The 23,710-nt window shown below is 42.8% G+C and overlaps 1 protein-coding gene across 5 annotated transcripts in view; it reads left to right on the top strand.

Moving 5' to 3' along the window:
• LYPD6B (LY6/PLAUR domain containing 6B) overlaps window positions 1-23,710 on the top strand; it is a 228,470-nt gene that overhangs the window by 136,801 nt on the left and 67,959 nt on the right. Inside the window, exon 1 of one of the 5 annotated variants that reach the window (XM_061135278.1) lies at window positions 3,871-3,895. The exons of 3 other annotated variants lie outside the window; for them this stretch is intronic. The gene's annotated coding sequence lies outside the window, so the exon portion shown is untranslated. Of the gene's footprint in view, window positions 1-3,870; window positions 3,896-14,340; window positions 14,436-23,710 lie in introns of those variants that run through there. One more of the 5 variants, XM_061135276.1, reaches the window with a different exon arrangement.

Raw genomic sequence — 23,710 nt, 5'->3', positions numbered from 1 at the left:
GTATTCACGAATCAATTTATTTTTCAGCGGTTTGTTAATTGGTAGCTTTCTCTCTTATAAGACAAGAATATTGACATACTTTAATTCCCCTTTGTTTTTCCACTCCAACTTCTTAGCTAGTGTTATGTAAATTTTGGTTCCAACTCTTTTTTTTTTTTTTATTTTGGGAAAGTTTTTTTTTTTTTTTTTTTCAGTTACTCATTTTTTTTTTTTTTTTTTAATTTAATTTTATTTTTTTCCAGTGGGTTTTGTCATACATTGATATGAATCAGCCATGGATTTACATGTATTCCCAATCCCGATCCCCCCTCCCACCTCCCTCTCCAACTCTTTTTAGGACTGTAAATGCTAATGAGGTTAGAATTCTGGCAAGGACATTCAGTGAGAAATTTCTGTTCTTGGTCTGCCTACGTTTAGGATATCAGTGAAAACCACAGGTCTATCAAGTTTTAGCTATCCATTTGATGATTTTTGAAATTTGTCTTCTGAAATTGCAAAATGATGTTTTTCTCAAATCACTCCACCTTTACTCCAAAGACTGGCCAAGAAAATCATCTGTGAGTGGCAAAAACTTGTTTCAGTCTCAGGAGTTTCTCAACAAAGATATCTCCATCCAGTTGTCTCTCATTTGGGGAACATAAAAACAGACTCATCATGAGATGCAATAAATAACACTGACAGAGTTTAATTGTTTTTTTTTAAATTGCAATCATAACTAATTAAATACTGAGATGTGAACAGCTGCACAAGAATATTTAACAGATTTCTTGGAGTCATCCCCACTTTCGATATGACTTTTGAAAAGCCTAGCTTATGGAAAGCTGAGTGAGTAGTTATCTTATATTTTACATTAGAAAGTGAGAAACCAACCTGAAAACTAGCAAGAAATGAATTGGCAAGTCTTCGTGAAGATGTCGTCTAAGGTCAGTCTTGAAAGATGAGTAGGATCCTTTCATTCAACCTGCGTATATTAAACTTCCATTACTATGTTAGAACTTGGACCCCAGGGTGACTTTTGCCTCTGAGGAGCTTATAGTGTGGTGGTGGTGGGAAGTGGGGATGGACTGATTCATCGGTGGTTAGTGCAGCGGCCTATGGCCGAAGCCAGACTGTTACCTGGTTTGGTATGACCCATGAGCTGACAGTGATTTTTACGAAGCAAAGAGGCAGCAGGGATGAGTAAGGGACTTTCCAGCCCTGCTTTTTTTTTTTTTTTTTTTTTTTTAGTGTTTCTAGCCTAAGTGGAGCCCCTGTCTAGCCCTTTAGATAAAGCCCTAATATTTTATGGTTAGAATCACAGCATACCCAAGGGGCTACAGAAACAGAGGAGGGACAGCTAACTATGACTGGGGAGACCAGAGAAGTCACCCCCAGAAGAGGAGATACTATGGGAACAAATATCTGATTGCGCTTGCTGGGCCTTCAAATACCAGCTGTCAAGTTGTCCATCCTTGATTTTTTTAAGATTTAGTCCTTCTTTCATCTGCTCCTTATAAAACATGACTTTGGTTGCTGAACTTATCATTTCCACTGGCTGTGTTCCCTGTAGATGGGGCTTCAGGGGTTCTGTGGACCCCCTACATGGATACACATGTACATTTTTCTGGGAGAAAGACAGGTGGCTTTCATCACATGCTCCACAGTCTCCATCATTCAGAAATTTTGGAAGCACAGTTTTAAAGTGGGTGTCTTTAAAATCGGGACTGTTGATGGTGGTTTCCGACCAGTGCAGAGTTAAGCAGAGGGGTTATGCGTTTCCCTCTTACTGGTCCAGGCCCAGATGCCCAGGGTCTTTGCGCTCAGAAGATGTTCACTGAGAGGCTCCTCTCAAGGTTTTCTGTGCTTGGGCTGCAGGAGTGGTTGCTTCAGGGACACTGGAAATATCAGGATATCTGCCTGGATGTTTGAGAGAACAGGGTCTGAGAGAAGGACTAAGAGGCTAACAATTTATTGGAAAGATGCGAGCCCTGGGTGATGCGGGCAAAGAAGAGGAGACTGCTTTACTGCTGGCTGACCCCTTTAAGCAGCTGTGAGGTGCCATATCTGTCCCTCAGCCACTTACTCTTGGCTCCACACTTCTCTGGGAGGGCTGTAAGAAGGGGCCACACCTCGTAGTAGCCCCTCGGAGAGAGGAAGGAGGTTGAGGTGCCAGCCTCACTTGTGTCTTCTTGTCATGTCGGTAAAGCTAATTCTCCCTCACTTCAGGGTACTCTCCCCAGCCTGCAGGGACAGCTTGGGGAGCTGGATCCCATTGCACTGCAGGGCTGGAGTCTGGTCTATCCAGAAGCAGAGGGGCAACCAGGCAGAGGCGGGAAAGACCATTAGAAGAAAAAGAAATTTAGAGAAGTGTATCAAGGAGTCAAAGGTGCAGGTTTGTTTCTATCAGTAGGAGGTAGACCTCTGAAGAAACAGCAGGTGTCAGGTTGGGGCAGGACCATCTTGGCAGAGGACACAACTGATCAGAGGTGGAAATGGAGGGAATAGGGAGGGGAGAGTAGTCCCCCCAAGATTGTGTATCACGCTTTCTTCTCTGCATCCGTCTGATACTCACTCAGCTTCTGTTCTGTGCCAGTGGTGATGTGATGAGTGAACAAAAGCAGATCTTCTCTCACAAAGCTTAAAATCCAGTGTGGGAGACAGAGAGTATGCACATCATCACACTGGCAAATGTGAAATTTCAGCTGTGTTAAGAGCTCCTGGGAGACAGCTCTGAGAGCCTCTGTTAGATGGATTTAAACATGGTGAGAGAGGTCAGATAAGACGTCCTTCTAATTTTTTATTGGAGTATAATTGCTTTACAATGTTCTGTTAGTTTCTGTTGTACAACAATGTGAATCAGCTGTATGTATACATACCTCCCCTCTCTCTTGAACCTCCCTCCCACCCCTCTAGGTCATCACAGTGCCCTGGGCTGAGCTCCTGTGTTATAATAGCAGTTTCCTCCAGCTCTCTATTTTACACATAGTAGTGTATATATGTCAGTGCTACTCTCCTGATTTGTCCTACCCTCCCCTCCATGTCCACATGTCCATTATCTTCATCTCTATTCCTGCCCTGCAAATGTATTCATCTGTACCCTTTTTCAGACTTCCCTGGTGGCTCAGACTGTAAAGAATCTGCCTGCAATGAGGAAAACCCGAGTTCAATCCCTGGGTTTTGAAGATCCCCCTGGAAAAGGGAATGGCAACTCACTCCAGTATTCTTGCCTGGGAAATCCCATGGATAGAGGAGCCTGGCAAGCTATAGTCCATGGGGTCACAGAGTCAGATACAATTGAGTTGGACACACACACATACCCTTTCTCTAGATTCTGTATGTGTGCATTAATATAGGATATTCATTTTTCTCTTTCTGACTTGCTTCAGTCTGTATGACAGATTCTAGGTTCACACATGTCACTACAAATGACCCAATTTTGTTCCTTTTTATGGCTGAGTAATATTCTCGATAAGGCTTTCCAGGCCAAGTGGCTCATGACCTGAAATAGAAAGGACTGGTGGGAGTTAAGGGCAAGAGCAAGAAAAGGGAAAGCTCTTTTGGTTGGAGGACAGACACTATGTCCAAAGACTCTGTGGTAGGCTGGAACTTGGCACGCGTGAGTGTCAGAAACCAGGCCAATGTGACTGACCCAAGGAGAGCACGTGGGACACGAGGTAGGTGTCAAGGGGCGGGCTTCAGACTTCCATGCCAGAACTGGGGATGTTGGAGCCCTTCCCAGCAAACACCAGATATTAACAACCCCAAGGATAGCTGAAGGACAGGCAACTCCAGGAAAATCTCTGCAGCACCAAGCTAAAGGCAGTAGAGACTTTGGGGCTGGTAGCTGTGAGAGGGGCTTCCCAGGTGGTGCTAGCGGTAAAGAATCTGCCTGCCATTGCAAGGAGACACAAGAAATGTGAGTAAATGTGAGTTCAACCCCTGGGGCGGGAAGATTCCCCTGGAGTAGGAAATGGCACCTCAAAAAGACCCTCATACTTGCTTGCTGGCCCCAGGAACATTTTTAAATGTCGCAGAGCTTTTTCTATTATTTTTTAAATTCATTTTTTAATCGGAGGAAAATTACAGTGTTGAGTTGGTTTCTGTGGTACAACAATGCAAATCAGTCATAATCACATATATATATGCATACATATATATATGTGTGTATCCCCTCCATGTTGAGCCTTCCTCCCATCCCGCCCTCATCCCACCCCTCTAGGTCATCACAGAGCACCAGGCTGAGCTCCCTGTGTTCTTCAGCAGCTTCCTGCTAGCTATCCGTTTTACACATGGTAGTGTACATATGTCAATGCTACCTTCTCAGTTCATCCCACCCTCTCCTTCCCCCTCTGTGTCCACAAGCCCGTTCGCTATATCTCCCGGAGCTTTTTTTTTAAAGACTATTCTCTTTTCAGATTTTCTAGCAACACTCTCACCTGGGGCCTGAAACTCAAGGTGCATGCATGGGAAGCTCTAGAACCGAACCGAGCCTACAGACCTCCTCCTGGGCGACGTCCCACAGTGGCAGTGCTGGGGGCCGGTCAGGCAGAGGGCTGTCCCACACAGTCCTGGGCCAGGACTCCTCGTAGGAGGACACACAACCCCGGTCCTTGGTGTTTGCCCCGGGGATTGACTCACCTTCTCTTGGAGCAATGTCTGCCCTGCCTCCAGGTGCTTTGCAGATAGCTCTATGGCCCATAACTCTGCACACTTCAAACAAAACACAAAACAAAGCAGGGACCCCACAGTGAAGCTATTTCAGAAAGAACTTTTATCGGTCTGACTACCAAGTTACCTCTGGCTTGTGATAAACAGAATAATCCAACTCATTAACCTGGGAGAAAGTATCTCTGAAGGGCAGGCTTTCGGTATCTTGAAAAGCTTTGAGAGGAATTTAAGTGTATTCTCATTTGGCAGAAAGTTATGTATTGTGATTACCTTCAGGCAGAGCAGATTGTCTGATGTGACTGCAAGAAGCCTTGGGATTGGGTAGAGCAGCCTTGGCTGATTACTAATTTATTCATCTGAGCGTGCGTGCGTGCATGTGTGTGTGTGTGTGTGTGTGTGTTTCAAGTCAGAGATGGTGGTTGTCTTGTGTTCTGAACTGTGAGTAGTTTTGATTCTTTTTTCAGAATATTTTAAGAGTGCTGCAAGAGCAGACCTCTCTGGACCCGTTTATCTATGTAATTGTAATGCAGGAGAAATAATAGGGGAATATCTAGATACAAAACTCCAAGTCCTCATGGACTCTGGAATGCTTGGCATTTTTCCTTTCTAAACTGGGCAGCTGCCTGTGAGAAGCTGATTTAACATGTCAAATCTTGGATATCCCTTGTAAAAGTTCTTAGGCACACTCTTGCTTGGTAATTCTGAACTGTGGGAAAAGAAGTGCAGGACTTCATGAGTGGATTTGAACAAATTGGAGGAATTTAGAAAGAGTCATAAAAGTGATTAAGGGTTGGAGGGAGTGACTGAAAAGAGATTAAAGGAGTGAAATGCGTGCCTTGGCCAAACTACAGATGTGGGAGAAGCAGAGGGCAGAACACTTAGAGGATCATAAAATGTTGGGAGGAAGTGGGGCGGATTCAAGGCTCTTAACTTCTTTTGGGGTCACGGGCCCTTTTGCAAATCCAGTAATAGTTCGGAACCTCTCTTCAAAGAGCGCCCAGGCTCACATAGGCTTGGTTTGCCTGTTTCTTGCTCTTCATTCTTGGCTCTAGACATGTTGGGTTCCATATGAGTCTGGAATTACCACAGCTTTTAATTTTTCTCAAGACAAATTAGAAATACAGATTTTTATGTGAATTTTTTTCACGTAAAGAAACAGTACTGACCAAATTAAATGCCATTCTGGGCCATTGTAGCCTCTAGGTTGCCATAACATCTTTGTCTTTTTTGTTGTCCCTGAGTTCCTTGTATCTGTTTATCTGTTTAGTTGGTTCCACTTTTTCACATGGAGACTTTCCTCAAAGGTCTGATGATCCTGGCTGTAAGTGGGTGGGACTTTCCTGTAGGTGATAGATGGTGAGTATATATGGGTGTTTCTTTGGGGCACTTAGTTTTTCCGGAGAATTGCCCAGTCTCCCAAGAGAGGGAGCAGTGAGGTGGGGTATAAAGGGGGACAGGGGAGAGAGAAGGTCTGTGGTTCTGTAGCTGGGTGCTGCTGTTGTAGGAATGGGCATTTGAGTATGTGGATTACTGATAATCCACCACTTGTCAGTATTATACTTCGTCCCACTGCTCCACTGTGCCTGATCCCTTTGAAGCCAGAGAACCCCCTTCTTGATTTTTATCCAAAGGGTGAAGCCCTATTTTTGTAGGGTTGGATGTCTTGCTGTGCAGAGCTGGGGAGAGGCTCTGGAGGCCGGAGTTGGCCTGACTGCTTTTAAACAATCTTTTTTTAACCTGAGAGCCACACTTGCCCTCTTGCTACCTAGTCTTCAGGTGCTGAACCCTTCAGGGATTCTGCAGAACAAATTAGTTTGTTTCCTGTTGGTATCCTACTTATATCCTACAATAACTTGGTAGGTTATTGGTAGAGCAAAGAATATCATAAGCTAAATCCAGTTCAGTTCAGTCGCTCAGTCATGTCTGACTCTTTGTGACCCCATGAATCGCAGCACGCCAGGCCTCCCTGTCCATCACCAACTCCCGGAGATCATTCAAGCTCATGCCCATCGAGTCGGTGATGCCATCCAGCCATCTCATCCTCTGTCGTCCCCTTCTCCTCCTGCCTCCAATCCCTCCCAGCATCAGGGTCTTTTCCAATGAGTCAACTCTTCGCATGAGGTGGCCAAAGTACTGGAGTTTCAGCTTCAGCATCAGTCCTTCCAATGAATACCCAGGACTAATCTCCTTTAGGATGGACTGGTTGGATCTCCTTGCAGTCCAAGGGACTCTCAAGAGCCTTCTCCAACACCACAGTTCAAAAGCATCAATTTTTCGGTGCTCAGCTTTCTTCACAGTCCAACTCTCACATCTATACATGACCACTGGAAAAACTATAGCCTTGACTAGACGGACCTTTGTTGGCAAAGTGATGTCTCTGCTTTTTAATATGCTATCTAGGTTGGTCATAACTTTCTTTCCAAGGAGTAAGCGTCTTTTAATTTCATGGCTGCAATCACCATCTGCAGTGATTTTGGAGCCCAGAAAAATAAAGTCAGCCACTGTTTCCACTGTCTCCCCGTCTATTTCCCATGAAGTGATGGGACCAGAGGCCATGATCTTAGTTTTCTGAATGTTGAGCTTTAAGCCAACTTTTTCACTCTCCTCCTTCACTTTCATCAAGAGGCTTTTTAGTTCCTCTTCACTTTCTGCCACATGGGTGGTGTAATCTGTATATCTGAGGTTATTGATATTTCTCCTAGCCAAATTAGTTGCCTTTTATTTTCCAAAATCTCTCTTCTGCAGTTAGCTCCTGCTAGTTCTTTTTTTTTTTAGTTCTACCACTTTATTGCTACCAACCCATTTCCCTCCACCCTCGTGCACACATGCTCAGTCATGTAATCCCATGGACTTCAGCCCTCCAGACTCCTCCGTCCATGGACTTTTCCAGGCAAGAATACTGGAGTGGGTTGCCATTTCCTTCTCCACTGCTAGTTCTTTAGTAAAGAAAAATTCAGTTGTTTTAACCAAGAATCTTTTTAGTGGGGATTTGGGAAGAGAAGGACAGTATATTATAGTCTGCCATTAAAAAAAAGTTGAAATACACAAGATTCGCAATATTGTGTTTAAGGGATACAGCAAAATGATTCCTTAATTTTTTTCAGATTATATTCCATTATCAATTATTATACAATATTGACTATAGTTCCTTGTGCTATACAGTGAATCTTTATTGCTTATCTATTTTATGTATAGTAGTTTGTATCTGTTAATCCTATGCTCCTAATTTCCCTCCCTCTCCCCCTTGGTAACCATAAATTTGTTTTTTATGTCTGTCAGTCTGTTTCTCTTTTCTGTATAGATTAATTTGTATTATTTTTAGATCCCACACATAATACGTGTTTCTCTGTCTTCACTAAGTGTGATGTTCTTTAGGTCCATCCATGTTGTTACAAGTGGCAATATTTATTTTTATGGCTGAGTTATATTCCATTGTATGTATATGTGTGCATATACACACCATATCTTCTGAAGACAGTTGCCTCTTGGTGGGCACTTGGGTTGTTTTTATGTGTTGGCTATTGTAGATGGTGCTGCTACGAATGTGAAGATAGGCACAGAGATTCGAGCTGTGCAGTTACAAGCCAAGGAATGCTAAAGGTTGCCAGTAGCCTCCAGAAACTAGGAAGAGGTTGGCATGGAACACATTCTCTCTCAGGGCCTTCCGAAGGCATCGACCTTGCTGACTCCTTAATTTTGGTCTTCTAGTCTTCAGAATGCTGAGAGAATAAATATCTGGGTGTTTTTTTTTTTTTTTTTTTAAAGCCACTAAATATGTGGTAATTTGTTATAACAGTTCAGGAAACTAATATAGTTATGTTCAGATTTTAAAACAGAGGACAGGAATTTGCTGACTTTAAAGCTCTCTCTGTAACCTTGCTATTTTGTTTGATCGTCTGAAAAGGTGGACATTCACTGTGATCATGCTGTTCCTGACATTACCTGGCTGGTGGCATAGACGGCAAGAATGAGGAGAGATTTGTGTTGTTGAGTAAGTTAGGCAGGTGGGTTTCCCTGGTGGCTCAGACGGTAAAGAATCTGCCTGCAAAGTAGGAGACCCAGGTTCGATCCCGGGGTCAGGAAGATCTTCTGGAGAAGGAGATGGCTACCCACTCCAGTATTCTTGCCTGAAGAACCCCATGGACAGAGGAGCCTTGTGGGCTACAACCCATGGGGTTGCAAAGAGTCAGACACAACTGAGTGACTAATGGTTTCACTTTCAAGTGAGGCAGATGCAGTCGATTTGCTTCTCTGTAGGGAAAACTATTTCAAAAACAAAAGCGAAAGTGAAAGTCACTCAGTCTGACTCTTTTCGACCCCGTGGACTAGAATTCTCTAGGCCAGAATACTGGAGTGGGTAGTCTTTCCCTTCTCCAGGTGATCTTTCCAACCCAGGGATCAAAACCAGGTCTCCTGCATTGCAGGCGGATTCTTTACCAGCTGAGCCACAAGGGAAGCCCTCAAAAACAAAAAGCAATCAGTAATTGGTCCTTTATCATGTTCTGTCTTACGTCCAACAGTATCTCTTGTTAAGTCATTCAGTTGTGTCTGACCTTTTGTGACCCCATGGACTGCAGCATGCCAGGCTTCCCTGTCCTTCACCATCTCCCAGAGTTTGCTCAAACTCATGTCCATTGAGTCAGTGATGCAGAGAGATTAGAATTAGATTCCATGTGGACTCTTAAGATGCTCACAACTCAATAACTGAAAACAAAACCATTAGCAAGCTAATATATAATCAATTGGTAAGAGGTGTAGAGAAGATTGAACTGGATAAGGAACCTCAGTTTATCTATTAGTTGGATACTTGATTTTTTTTTTTTTTTTCCCTTGAGAATTCATCACTCAGTTTCAGGCTCTGTGACAAAGTCACTCAGTAGGGTATGTCCCTGGATCCCACTAAGGTCAGATTACTCCTTGGCTTGAGTCAAGGCGTGTGCTGACTGCATAGCAGGGCGCTGGCATTTGTAGGCTGAGAGATCATCCTTTCTTCCCCCCTTACCTCAGTGCTTGGAAAATGCAATGCAGCTGGCAGAATCAGCAGGGGTGGGAAGCACAATCAACCTCCAGGATTGGGAACGGAATAAATTAAAGTACTGTCTTATCTAAATGGTTTGACAAGTTCCCGTTTGCCTGGCTAATTGCATCAGTCCGCTCTCCTTGCTCCTCCAAGGCTGGGATTCTCAGGCCAGAGTGTTAGCAGCTCCTGCCCTGGAGTGTGTCCCAGCCTATTCCTACAGCCTGGAGGGGACCCCGGGGTTTTATCTGCTGACCCCAGGAGTGCTGCAGGGCCCTTTTCTTAATATTAGATTTCACAGTCATTCCTGGATACTTCCCTGCAAAGCTGTGCCTAGCTTGTGTTGACTTTAGGGAGGTGGGCTGAGCAAGACTGAGGAGCCTGGGGAGATCAGTGAAGCTGGGACCCTAGGACTGGCTAGACGAAGCCTTGTGCTCCTGCTATCCCTGTGACTTACCCCCAGCAGTCTATCTTGTTAGGATTCCCTCTGAGTCTAGCACAGGCCCCTTCAAGTCATAGCTCCCGGAGCCAGATCTAACATTGGGCAATTGGCCAAACATGGAGAGTATGGAAATCAGACACAGTGTTCGTGGCTCCCAGCACTAACAAAGCCCATCACTTAACTCTCCTGGATGAACCTTTCCAGTGAAGGAAAAAATAGTTAGTGCAAACTGAGTGTTAAGCCAACTGCTAGTCCTTTTGTCTCTGATGATCTCTGCCTCTGAACTTGCTTCTGTAATGTGTGAGGCGCTTAGGCCCCCAACTCTGCCTTTTCTCTTTAGGAAGAAGAGGGAACTGAGATTGCCCAAGGTGTCTGAGCCAGCTGTAGGGATTGAGGCAAGAGAAAGGAGGACTCAGTTTCTGGGAAGAGGATCCCAAGGATGCTGTTTGCAGGGCAGCCTCTAGTGAGCACAGAGCATTTGGGAGAAGCAGAGGAAATTCCTGTGATATGCAAGTCAGAGGCCTTGGGGCAGGCAGCGGCTCCCTCTTTGGGTGCAGGGGTCTTCAGTTTATTTGAGAGATGGTCCTGTTTGTCACTCTCTTTGGATTTAGAGATTACCCATTGGGGGTAAGGACATGGATGACAGTGAAGTCCTTGACAGGGGTGGGGGACAGTGTCCCTGTGACTTTTACAGACTCCTGCCTGGGAATCCTGGCGCTCTGAGGAGAAAGACAAGGGATTAGTTACCTAGGCCTGCCATAACAAGTCGTGCAGGTTTGGCGGTTTAAGAGCAGGCATTTATTTCCTCACAGTTGTGGAGGCTGGAAGTCTGAGATCAAGATATTGGCAGGATTGGTTTCTTCTGAGGCCTCTCTCCTTGTCTGGTAGATGGCCATCATCACGTGGCCTCCATCCTGTCCTTGTCTGTGTTCCGTATCCATATTTACTCTTGTCAGAACTGGGTCATATTGGATTAGGGCCCGCTCCAGTGGCCTCATTTGAAGTTCATCACTTCTTTTAAGACCTTATCTTCAAATACAGTCACATTCTCGGGTTCTGGGGGTTAGGACTTAAACCAGTGAGTTTTGGAGGGAGGGGGACACAATTCAGCCCAGAACAGAAGCAAATTGGCATTCTACTAAGTTTAATTTTATAACTACTGGTGAACCCTAGTTGTCTTATTGGGGTTCTTACCTTTGAGAATGGATTCAGGCCATGGGACATTTTTTTTCTTTGAGGGTGTGTGCACATCAGAAAGGCTTGAATGAACTTAACCTTACTTAGATGTACGGAATGAGTATCAGATAAAATCTTAGTACTCAGTTGATGCCTCTCATCCATTTCCAGAGTGTGTATTACTGATACCCTAAGAAGAGGGGTTGAGTAATTACTTGGGGTGGAGAGCTGAGTATGTTCTTATTCAGGAGTCTCCTGATTAGACAAATTTGAGATCCATGCTATTAAAATCTTCATTCAGCCTGTTGGGGACTGGCTTCTACAACCTATGGAAATGTCTCTTGTTTTAGAGACAATGGATTCTTTACCTATGTACTAAAAAAGAACAATCTTTCCAGCATTTATTTTGTTTTTATCTTAAAAAAAACAAAACAAAAAAACAACCTCTTGCTCTCAAAGTCAGTCTTAAAAAAAACATACAGGAGGAGCTCAAGGCTGGATTCTCTGTAATTTTCTCAAACAGCTTTTGTGTAAATGACATGTTCCTAGCTAACTGAACACAGGAGTTGCAGATGAGCTTAAACTCAGCCAAGTGGTAATAGTCTGGGATGACAGCAGATCCTCCCAGCTGAGAAGTTTATGCTGTACAAAGTAGCCTGCATCAAAGTGGCTCTTGATTTTGCTGGCAGTTCCCTTGCCAGAGTGTGAAAATGGTTGTTTTTTTGTCAGCTTCCTGCAAACATCGTTTGATGACTCTCACTGAGCCACTTCTGTGAACTCAGGGGTACAGTGGCATCCCCTTCATGCCACATGCGCCTTTGTGCACTCTGAAGGTGGGAGCCAGAGCTGCGTGCAGCTTCTCACTTCTCCTTTCAATACTAAGATGTCTTGCTGCAGAACTGTGTTCTTCTTGGGACCCATGTCTCCATGCAGAGATTGGTTATCTTATTTATGTCCCCTAGAAATGAAAAGCTTCTGATGGATGGCAGGCAGGTGAGGGGAAGGATGTGCTTTTATAGTTGACTTTGTCAGAGTATTTCATCTGCAGAGATAGAAAGCAGAGCCTCGCAGTCCTGCAGTTTCTCTGACTTCTTCATGTTTGCTGTTTTGATGGCTCATTATCAGTGGGGTCAAGAATGACACGTTATAAGCTTTAGGCACCATGATATGGAGAGTTGCGGGGTACACTGGCCACAGAGTGAGGACGTTTTAATCTCATGTCAACTTTCAACATGAAGAATGTTAATTAAGATTATAGTGAGGGATTTATTTAAACCTCAGGGAAGGAAAACTATTTAACAGACTTCTGTTTTCTCTTGGCTGCTACTGACTTTGAAGCTAGGATTTATACAGTCATTTGGCTCCTTGCAGAATAGCTGTTCTGCCTCTTACACACTGTTCTTAGAATAGAGTTAATATTTAAAAAGTCGAGACTTTGTACATTATATTCGATCATTGTTGGTGGTGGTGGTTTAGTTGCTCAGTTGTGTCCAACTCTTGTGACCTCGTGGACTGTAGCCTGTCAGGCGTTCAATCATTATTTGTTGAATTAGTTATATAAAATAGTATATATTTGTAACAAAATAATATTCAGCCATAAAGGAATGTGAATGAACCTTGAAAACATTATGATAAATGAAATACAGACACAAAAGTACAAACATAGTATGATTTTACTTTTATGAGGTACCTCAAATAGGCAAATTCATGGAGACAGGAAGTAGAATAATGGTTACCATGGGCTGGGGTCAAGGGTATAATGGGAACTTTCTGTTTAATGAGTATGGAGATTCCATTTGGGCTGATGAAAAAGTTCTGAAGATGGATAGTGGTGATGGTTGCACAACTGTGAATGATTTAATGCCACTAAATTATACTTAAAAACAATAAATTTTATGTTATGTATGCTGCTGCTGCTGCTGCTAAGTCGCCTCAGTCATGTCCCACTCTGTGCGACCCCATAGACGGCAGCCCACCAGGCTCCGCCATCCCTGGGATTCTCCAGGCAAGAACACTGGAGTGGGTTGCCATTTCCTTCTCCAATGCATGAAAGTGAAAAGTGAAAGTGAAGTCGCTCAGTTGTGTCCGACTCTTAGCAACCCCATGGACTGCAGCTCCACCAGTCTCCTCCTGAGATTTTTCAGGCAAGAGTGCTGCAGTGGGGTGCCATTGCCTCCTCTGATGTTATGTATACATTACCATAAAAAAAGGTTTAAAAAAATTGATTCCATTGCAGGAAGAGCTTCTAAAAATGCAGAAATATAAAAATTTAACTTGCTACTTCTTAGACAGGTATTACCTGAGTTTATAAACCTGAGGGTAGTTTTTCTGTGGTTCTGCCCTTAATCAGCAGTAGAGACAACCTTTACTCCATGAACGGAGTAGTCATGTATGGATGTGAGAGCTGGACTGTAAAGAAAGTTGGGCGCTGAAGAATTGATGCTTTTGAACTGTGGTGTTGGAGAAGACTCTTGAGAGTCCCTTTGACTGCAAGGAGATCAAAACAGTCCATCCTAAAGGAAATCAGTCCTGAATATTCATTGGAAGGACTGAAGCTGAAACTCCAGTAACTTTGGCCCCCCGAGGTGAAGAAATGACTCATTTGAAAAGACCATGATGCTAGGAAGGATTGAAGGCAGGAGGAGAAGGGGACAACAGAGGATGAGACGGTTGGATGGCATCACTGACGTGATGGACATGAGTTTGAGTAGGCTCCGGGAGTTGATGATGGACAGGGAAGCCCGGCCTGCTGCAGATCATGGGGTCGCAAAGAGTCAGACACGACTGAGCAACTGAACTGAACTGAACTCCTCCAGTAATTGTAATTTTTCTCCTTAGCTCAGCCCAGATGATCAGATGGCTGTGTGCTTGGCCTCCTTTTTTGACTTTGCTCAATCACTTCTGCATGAATTGTGCTTTGGCCTCCTCTCTCAGACAGTAAAGAATCTGCCTGCAGTGCAGGAGACCCAGATTCAGTCCCTGGCTCAGGAAGATCCCCTGGAGACAGAAATGGCAACCCGCTGCAGTACCACCCCAGTGTTCTTGCCTGGGAAATCCCATGGACGGAGGAGCCTGGCGGGATACAGTCCGTGGGGTCACAGAGAGTCGGAAACGACTGAGGGACTAACACCTTCACCTCCCACATTATGGAAGGTAATCTGCTTTACTAAAAGTCCACTGATTTCATTTTGATTAAAATATAGTATTTGTATAATATTACACGTTTTACAGGTGTACAATATAGTGAGTCACAGTTTTTAAAGATTATACTCCATTTATAGTTATAAAATTTTGGCTATATTCCCTGTGTGGTACAAAATATCCTTGTAGCTTATTTTATACATAATATTAATAGTTTATACCTCTTAATTCCCTACCCCTATATTGCCCCTTCCTACTTCCCTCTCCCTACTAATAATCACTAGTTCTCTATATCTTTCTTTTTGTTGTGCTCACTAGTTTGTTTTAGATTCCACTTATCAGTAATATAATATAGTATTTGTCTTTCACTGTCTGACTTATTTCATTTAGTATAGTACCCTTCAAATCATCCATGTTGTAAATGGCAAACTTTTGTTCTTTTTTATGGTTAAGTAGTGTTCCATCGGGCTTCCCAGATGGTTCAATGGGTAAAGAACCCACCTGCAATGCAGGAGACACCAGAGACATGGGTTTGAATCCTGGGTTGGGAAGATCCCCTGGAGGAGAGCATGGCAACCCACTCCAGTATTCTTGCCTGGAGATTTCCATGGACAGAGGAGCCTGGCGGTCTACAGTCCATAGGTCACAAAGAGTCGGACAGGACTGAAGCGACTGAGCATAGCACAGTGTTCCATTGTGTGCATGTGTATGTTGTGTGTGTGTGTGTGTGTGTATATATATTTCACATATATATATTTCATACATATATTTCACACACATATATATATTTCATAGCTTCTTTATCCATTCACTTGTTGATGAACACTTAGGTTGATTCCACATCCTGGCAATTGTAAATAATGCTGCAGTGAACATTGGAGTACACGTATCTTTTCAGATTAGTGGGGAGTTTTTTTGTTTGTTTTTTTTGGCACTGGTGGATCATAATGGTAGTTTTATTTTAGGTTTTTTTTTTTAATTGGAGGATAATTGCTTTACAATGTTGTGTTTGTTTCTGCCATACAACAATGCAAATCAGCCACAGTTATATATATATATATATACCCCCTCCTTCTTGAGCCTCCATCTCCCCTTCCATCCCACCCTTGTAGGTCATCACAGAGTGCCAGGGTGGACTGCCTATGTTATGTAGCAGCTTCCCACGAGCTATTTTACACATGATAGTGTATATATGTCAATGCTACTTTTTCAATTTGTCCTACCCTTTCCTTCCCCCATTGTGTCCAGAACTCTGTTCTTTATATTTGTGTCTCCATTCCTTCAAATAGGTTCATCAGTACTATTTTTTCTAGATCCCATATATATGTGTGTAATACACATTATTTGTTTTTCTCTTTCTGACTTACCTCACTCTGTATAACAGGCTCTGGGTTCATCCATCTCACTACAAATGACCCAAATTCATTAATTTTTATGACTGAGTAATATTCCATTGTATATACATACCATATCTTCTTTATCCATTCATCTGTCCATCTGTCAGTGGACACTTAGGTTGCATCCATGTCCTGGCTATTATAAATAGTGCTGTAATGAACATTGAGAAACAAGTATCTTTTCAAACTAGTGGTTTTTTTTTTTCTTTTGGCTATATACCCAAGAATGGAATTGGTGGATCATATGCTAGTTTTAAGTTTTTGAATTAACCTGTATACTGTTTTTGCACAGTGGCTGCACCAATTTACATTCCTACAAACAATATAGGAAGATTCCCTTTTTTCCATGTCCTCACCAACATTTTTTATTTGTGTACTTTTTGATGAGTCCTTCTGACAGGCATGAGGTGATAGCTCATTGTGGTTTTGATTAGCATTTCCCCCAATGCTTACTGATGTTGAGCATCTTTTCAAGTGTTTGTTGTCCATCTGCATACCCTCTTTGGGAAAGTGTCTATTCAGTTTCTCTGCCCAGTTTTTTTTTCCCATTTATTTTTATTCGTTGGAGGCCAATTACTTTACAATATTGCAGTGGCTTCTGCCATACATTGACACGAATCAGCCATGGATTTACATGTGTTCCCCATCCTGATCCCCCCTCCTGCCTCCCTCTCCATCCCATCCCTCTGGGCCCTCCCAGTCACCAGCCCTGAGCACCCGTCTCATGCATCCAACCTGGGCTGGTGATCTGTTTCACCCTTGATAGTATACTTGTTTCAATGCTATTCTCTCAGAACATCCCATCCTCGCCTTCTCCCACAGAGTCCAAAAGTCTGTTCTGTACATCTGTGTCTCTTTTTCTGTTTTGCATATAGGGTTATCATTACCATCTTTTTAAATTCCATATATATGTGTTAGTATACTGTATTGGTGTTTATCTTTCTGGCTTACTTCACTCTGTATAATGGGCTCCAGTTTCATCCATCTCATTAGGACTGTTTCAAATGAATTCTTTTTAATGGCTGAGTAATATTCCATGGTGTATCTGTACCACAGCTTCCTTATCCATTCATCTGCTGATGGGCATCTAGGTTGCTTCCATGTCCTGGCTATTATAAACAGTGCTGTGATGAACATTGGGGTACACGTGTCTCTTTCAGATCTGGTTTCCTTGGTGTGTATGCCCAGAAGTGGGATTGCTGGGTCATATGGCAGTTCTATTTCCAGTTTTTAAAGAAATCTCCACACTCTTCTCCATAGTGGCTGTACTAGTTTGCATTCCCACCAACAGTGTAAGAGGGTTCCCTTTTCTTCACACCCTCTCCAGCATTTATTGCTTGTAGACTTTTGGATAGCAGCCATTCTGACTGGCGTGTAATGGTACCTCATTGAGGTTTTGATTTGCATTTCTTGATAATGAGTGATGTTGAGCATCTTTTCATGTGTGTGTTAGCCATCTGTATGTCTTCTTTGGAGAAATGTCTGTTTAGATCTTTGGCCCATTATTTGATTGGGTCATTTATTTTTCTGGAATTGAGCTCTCTGCCCAGTTTTTAACCAGGTTGTTAGTTTTTTGATGTTGAGTTATATGAGCTGTCCATATGTTTTGGATATTAACCCTTTACCAGTCAATCATTTGCAAATATTTTCTCCCATTCTGTAGGTTGTATTTTCATTTTGTCAATGGTTTCCTTTGCTGTGTAAAAGATTTTAAGTTTAATTAGGTCCCATCTGTTTATCTTTGCTTTTATTTCCTTTGCTTTAAGAGACGGATCCAAAAAATATTGCTCCAATATATGTCAAAAAGTGGTCCTCTTGTTTTCCTCTAAGAATTTTATAACTCCTGGTCTTACATTTAGATATTGATTCATTTTGAGTTTATTTTTATATGTGATGTTAAAGAATACTGTCTAGTCCTTAGCACCACTTCTTGAAGAGACTGTCTTTTCTCAAGTTTATATTCTTGCCTTCTTCATTGTGGATTAATTGACCTCAAATACATGGGTTTATTTCTGGGCTGTCTTTTGTATTTTATTGATCTATGTGTCTATTTTTGTGTTAGTACCACACTGTTTTGATGACTGTATCTTTACAAAGTGGGCTAAAGTCAGGGAGCTTGATTCCTCCATGTCTGTTCTCCTTTCTCAAGATTGTTTTGGCTGTTTGGGTCTTTTCTGTTTCCATACAGATTTAAAATTATTGTTCTCATTCTGTGAAAAATGTCATTGGTATTTTGACAGGGATTGCACTGAATCTATACATTGCCATGGGTAATATGGTCATTTTAACACTATTCTTTTGATCCAAAAAATGGTATATCTTTCCATGTATTCATGTGACCTTCAGTTGTGACCTTCAGTTTCTTTTATCAATGTCATATAGTTTGGAATACAGGTCTTTTTGTCCTTAGGCAGGTTTATTCCTAGGTTTTTTTTGATGTAGTGGTAAATAGAATTGTTCCCTTAATTTCTCTTTTGAATCTTTTGTTTTACAGTATAGAAATGCAATAGATTTCTATATATTAATTTTGTGTCCTGCAACTTCACTGAATTCTTCGATGAGCTCTAGTAGTTTTCTGGTGACTTTAGGATTTCTATATATAGAATCATGTCACCGACAGTGACAGTTTTACTTCTTCTTTTCCAATTTGGATACCTTTTATTTCTTTTTGTCTGTTTCCTGTGGCTAGGACTTCCAATACTGTGTTGATTAAATGTAGCTGGAATGGTCATCCTTGTCTTGTTCCTGATTTTGGAGTGCTTTCCAGCTTTTCACTGTTCTGTATGATGTTAGCTGTGAGTTTGTCCAGTATGACCTTTATTAAGTTATGGTAGGTTCCCTCTATACCCTCTTCCTGACCGCTCTTCCTGAAGAATTTTTTTTAAACATTCATAAATGGATGCTGAATTTTGTCAGAAGATTTTTCTCCATCTTTTGGAATGATCACCTAGTTTTTATTCTTCAGCTTGTTAATGTGTATCATGTTGATTTACAGATATTGAAAAATCCTTGCATCCCTGGAATAAATCCCACTTGATCATGGTATATAATCCTTTTAATATATTATTGAATTCAGTTTGCTAGTATTTTGTCGAGGATTTTTTGCATCTGTGTTCATCAGTAATACTGGCCTGTAGTTTTCCTTTTTTGTGGTTATCTTTGTTTGGTTTGGTATCAGGGTGATGGTGGCCTCACAGAATGAGTTTGGGAGTGTTCCTTCCTCTACAAATTTTTGGAATAGCTTCAGAAGGTTGGGCATTAACTCTTCTCTAAATGTCTGGTAGGATTCATCTGTGAAACTGTCTAGTCCTGAATTTTTGCTTGTTGGGAATTTTAAAATTACTGATTCAGTTTTACTAATGGTAACTCAACTGTTCATATATTTTTTTAAATTTCTTCCTGGTTCAGTCTTGGGAGAGTGTACCTTCCTAAGAATCTGTCCATTTTTTATAGGCGGTCCATTTGATTGGCATACAGTTGTTCATAATAGTCTATAATGATTCTTTGTATTTCTGTAGTGTCAGTTGTAACTTCTCTTTTTTTCTTTAGTTTTTGCCATTTTAATTACAGTGTGCCTTGGTATGTTCCTCTTTGGGTTAATCCTGTATGGGAATCTCTGTGTTTCCTAGGCTTGGGTGACTGTTTCCTTTCCCAGGTTAGGGAAGGTTTCAGCTATTATGTCTTCAAATATGTTCTCATCCCCTTTGCTCTCTCTTCTCTTTCTGGGACCCCTATATTGCAAATATAAGTGTGCTTGATGTTGTCCCAGTAGTCTCTTAAACAGTCCTCATTTCATTCTTTTTTTTCTTTTATTTTTTTTTAGGCCTCAGAGATTTCCACTACTCTTTCAGCTCTCTGATCCATTCTTCTGCAACATTTGGTCTGTTGTTGATTCCTTTTAGTATATTTTTCTTTTCATTTATTGTGCTCTTTATCTCTTCTTGGCAGTTCTTTGTATTTCTATCTCTTTGTTTAAAATTTCTAACTTCTCGCTGTGTGCATCTATTTCTCTCCTGAGTTCTTTGATCTCCTTATAATCACTACCCTGGACTCATGCTTGGGCTATTGGCCTGTCTCCAGTTCACTTAGCTCTTCTTCTGGGGATTTATCGTGTTCCCTCATCACCTGGAGCATATTATTCTGTCACCTTATTTTGCCTTGGCTGCTGTTTGTATTTTTATGTATCTCTTACATTAGTTATGTTTTCCAACCTTGGAGAAGTGGCCATTTGTAGGTGATGTACTGTTCATCCCAGAAGCACACTCTGCTCTTGTCATCCAAGCTATAAGCTCTAGGAGTTTTCCTTATGACGACAGTGTGGGTTCTTCCATTGCAGTGCGCTGTGTGGGCAGTATGGTAGGCTTCAGTTTCAGTTCAGTCACTCAGTTGTGTCCGACTCTTTGCAATCCCATGGACTGCAGCACACCAGGCTTCCCTGTCCATCACCAGCTCCTGGAGCTTGCTCAAACTCATGTCCTTCGAGTCAGTGACGCCATCCAACCATATCATCCTTTGTCATTCCCTCCTCCTCCTGCCTTCAATCTATCCCAGCATCAGGGTCTTATCTACTGAGTCAGTTCTTCATATCAGATGATCTTAGTTTTTTGAATGTTGAGTTTTAAGACAGCTTTTTCACTCTCCTCTTTCACTTTCATCAAAAGGCTCTTCAGTTCCTCTTCACTTTCTGCCATAAGGGTGGTGTCATCTGCATATCCGAAGTTATTGATATTTCTCCTGGCAATCTTGATTCCAGCTTGTGCTTCATCCAGCCTGGCATTTCTCATGATGTACTCTGCATATAAGTTAAATAAGCGGAGTGACTATATACAGCCTTGATGTCCTCCCTTCCCAATTTGGAACCAGTCTGTTGTTCCATGTCCAGTTGTAACTGTTGCTTCTTGACCTGCAAACAGATTTCTCAGGAGGTAGGTCAGGTAGTCTGGTGTTCCCATCTCTTGAAGAATTTTCCACATTTTGTTGTGATCCACACAGTCAAAGGCTTTGGTGTAGTCAATGAAGCAGAAATAGATGTTTTTCTGGAACTCTTGTAGGCTTGGTTGGTCCCTGGTCCAGAAACTTGCCAGGCTCTGCCTTGTACAGAGGCTTTTGGCTTCTGATTTGCTGGACTAGGTCATGAAGAGGATGACTGTGGAACTGGGGAGTGTCCTGGGGCTAGTGCTTACTTCATTCACTTCAGTTCAGTTGCTCAGTCGTGTCCAACTCTTTGCGACCCCATGAATTGCAGCACGCCAGGCCTCCCTATCCATCACAAACTCCTGGAGTTTGCTCAGACTCATGCCCATCAAGTCGTTGATGCCATCCAGCCATCTCATCCTCTGTTGTCTCCTTCTCCTCCTGCCCCCAATCCCTCCCAGCATCACGGTCTTTTCCAATGAGTCAACTCTTTGCATGAGGTGGCCAAAGTATTGGAGTTTCAGCTTCAGCATCAGTCCTTCCAATGAACACCCAGGACTGATCTCCTTTAGGATGGACTGGCTGGATCTCCTTGCAGTCCAAGGGACTCTCAAGAGTCTTCTCCAACACCATATTTCAAAAGCATCAATTTTTTGGCGTTCAGCTTTCTTCACAGTCCAACTCTCACATTCATACATGACCACTGGAAAAACCATAACCTTGACTAGACGGACCTTTGTTGACAAAGTAATGTCTCTGCTTTTTAATATTCTATTTAGGTTGGTCATAGCTTTCCTTCCAAGGAGTAAGCGTCTTTTAATTTCATGGCTGCAATCACCATCTGCAGTGATTTTGGAGCCCCCCAAAAATAAAGTCTGACACTGTTTCCACTGTCTCCCCATCTATTTCCCATGAGGTGATGGGACCAGAGGCCATGATCTTAGTTTTCTGAATGTTAAGCTTTAAGCCAACTTTTTCACTCTCCTCTTTCACTTTCATCAAGAGGCTTTTTAGTTCCTCTTCACTTTCTGCCATATGGGTGGTGTAATCTGTATATCTGAGGTTATTGATATTTCTCCTGGCAATCTTGATTCCAGTTTGTGCTTCTTCCAGCCCAGTGTTTCTCATGATGTACTCTGCATATAAGTTAAATAAGCAGGGTGACAATATACAGCCTTGACGTATTATTCCTTTTCCTATTTGGAACCAGTCTGTTGTTCCACGTCCAGTTCTAGCTGTTGCTTCCTGACCTGCATACAGGTTTCTCAAGAGGCAGGTCAGGTGGTCTGGTATTCCCATCTCTTTCAGAATTTTCCACAGTTTATTGTGATCCACACAGTTGAAGGCTTTGGCATAGTCAATAAAGCAGGAATAGATGTTTTTCTGGAACTCTCTTGCTTTTTCAATGACCCAAGTGGGCAAAAAGGATACAGAAGACTCTTGCCTGCCTATTGTTGGATGAAGCTGGTTCTGGAGTTAGTGCTGGACTACTGGGAGGTAGAGACAGATCCTGGAATCTGGTTGCAGAACCAGGGATTCCACAGCTGGAGTCAGACTTCTGGGAGGCAGGAGAATGCAGTTCTTGACACGGGTACAGGGTCCAGAGTTTCCTATAGCTTATGTTCACCTGCTAGTGGGCAGTGCCACAGCCCATCCGGTCCCAGGTCAGGGTCTGGCTTACTGGTGGGCAGGCTGAGTCTTCTGGTTGTGAGATTGTGTTTTCTTGCATTTGGTGGATGAGGCTGGTTCAGAGGCTAAAGCCAGCTTCCTAGAGTGTGGGGCCAGGGCCCAGTGGGTTCTGAGACTGATGCCTGCCTTCTGGTGGGTGGAGCTGGGTCCTGGGCCCCCTGGTGGTCAGAGCCACGTCCAGAGGCAGCTGCAGGCTCAGGGAATCTTAAGGCCGCCTGTCTGCTGGTGGGTGGGTCTGTGTTCCCACCCAGTTAGTAACTTGGCCTGAGGCGTCCCAGCACTAGTGCCTCTAGGCTGTTGGGTCAGGGAGGGCTGGGTGCTAGGAATAATAACCTATAGGGAAGATTCCAAAATGGTGTCCACCACTGCCAGTGTCCATGTGGTAGAAGAGACTCCCAGGAATGGCTGCCACCAGTGTCTGTGTCCCTAGGGCAAGCTCCAGTTGCCTCCTGCCCCTCTGGAAGACTCTCCAACACCGGCAGATAGGTCTGACTGAAGCTCCTATCAAATTACTGCTTTTGCCCCGGGTCCTGAAATATGCGATTTTGTGTATGCCTTTAAGAGTGATGTTTCTATTTCCTGAGTCTTCTGGGGCTTCCTAAATTATGCTCTGCTGGCCTTCAACACTAAATGCTCTGGGGGCTCATGTTCCTGGTGCCGGACCCCCAGGCTGGGAAGCCCAGTGTGGGGCGCAGGCCTCTCACTTGTTTGGAAGGACTTCTGCAATTGTAATTATTCTCTGGCTTGTGAATCACACACCTGGAGATACAGAATTGACTCTATTGTGAGTTCACCCCTCCTCACCCATCTACTTATGATTCCTTCTTTGTTTCCTTAGTTTAGAACTTTTCTGATAGGTTCTGATTTCTTTCATTGATGGTTTCTCTGCAAATAGTGGTGATTTTGGTGTGCTCACGAGAGATGGTGAGTTCAGTGTCTTTCTACTCAGCCATCTTGGTTGGTCTCCCTTGTTTAAATATATCTAAAAAATACCTTCACAGTGATATGGAGCCTGCTATTTGGCATCATAACCCAGGCAAGTTGGTTAAACTCATAAAATTAGCCATCACAGATAGGAATATAAATATATAATAGAATATCCTTAAAATTTGGTGTAATTGTTATTTGTCTTTTACACTTGCTTCAGTTCATGCAGAAAAATATTCCGACTCTCCCATCTCCTCATCTAGGTTCAAGTCTCATGTCATTATTTCATCAACTATCAGGGCTTTCTTCCAAGGCAGCGTTGGTTAAATGGCATAGAGTCTTCATTGTATGTGGATGTGT

Source organism: Dama dama, chromosome 33, assembly GCF_033118175.1.
Source record: "Dama dama isolate Ldn47 chromosome 33, ASM3311817v1, whole genome shotgun sequence".
Lineage (NCBI taxonomy): Eukaryota > Metazoa > Chordata > Mammalia > Artiodactyla > Cervidae > Dama > Dama dama.
The sequence above is the reverse complement of the archived record's forward strand: the minus strand, read 5'-3'. Positions and strand labels throughout refer to the sequence as shown.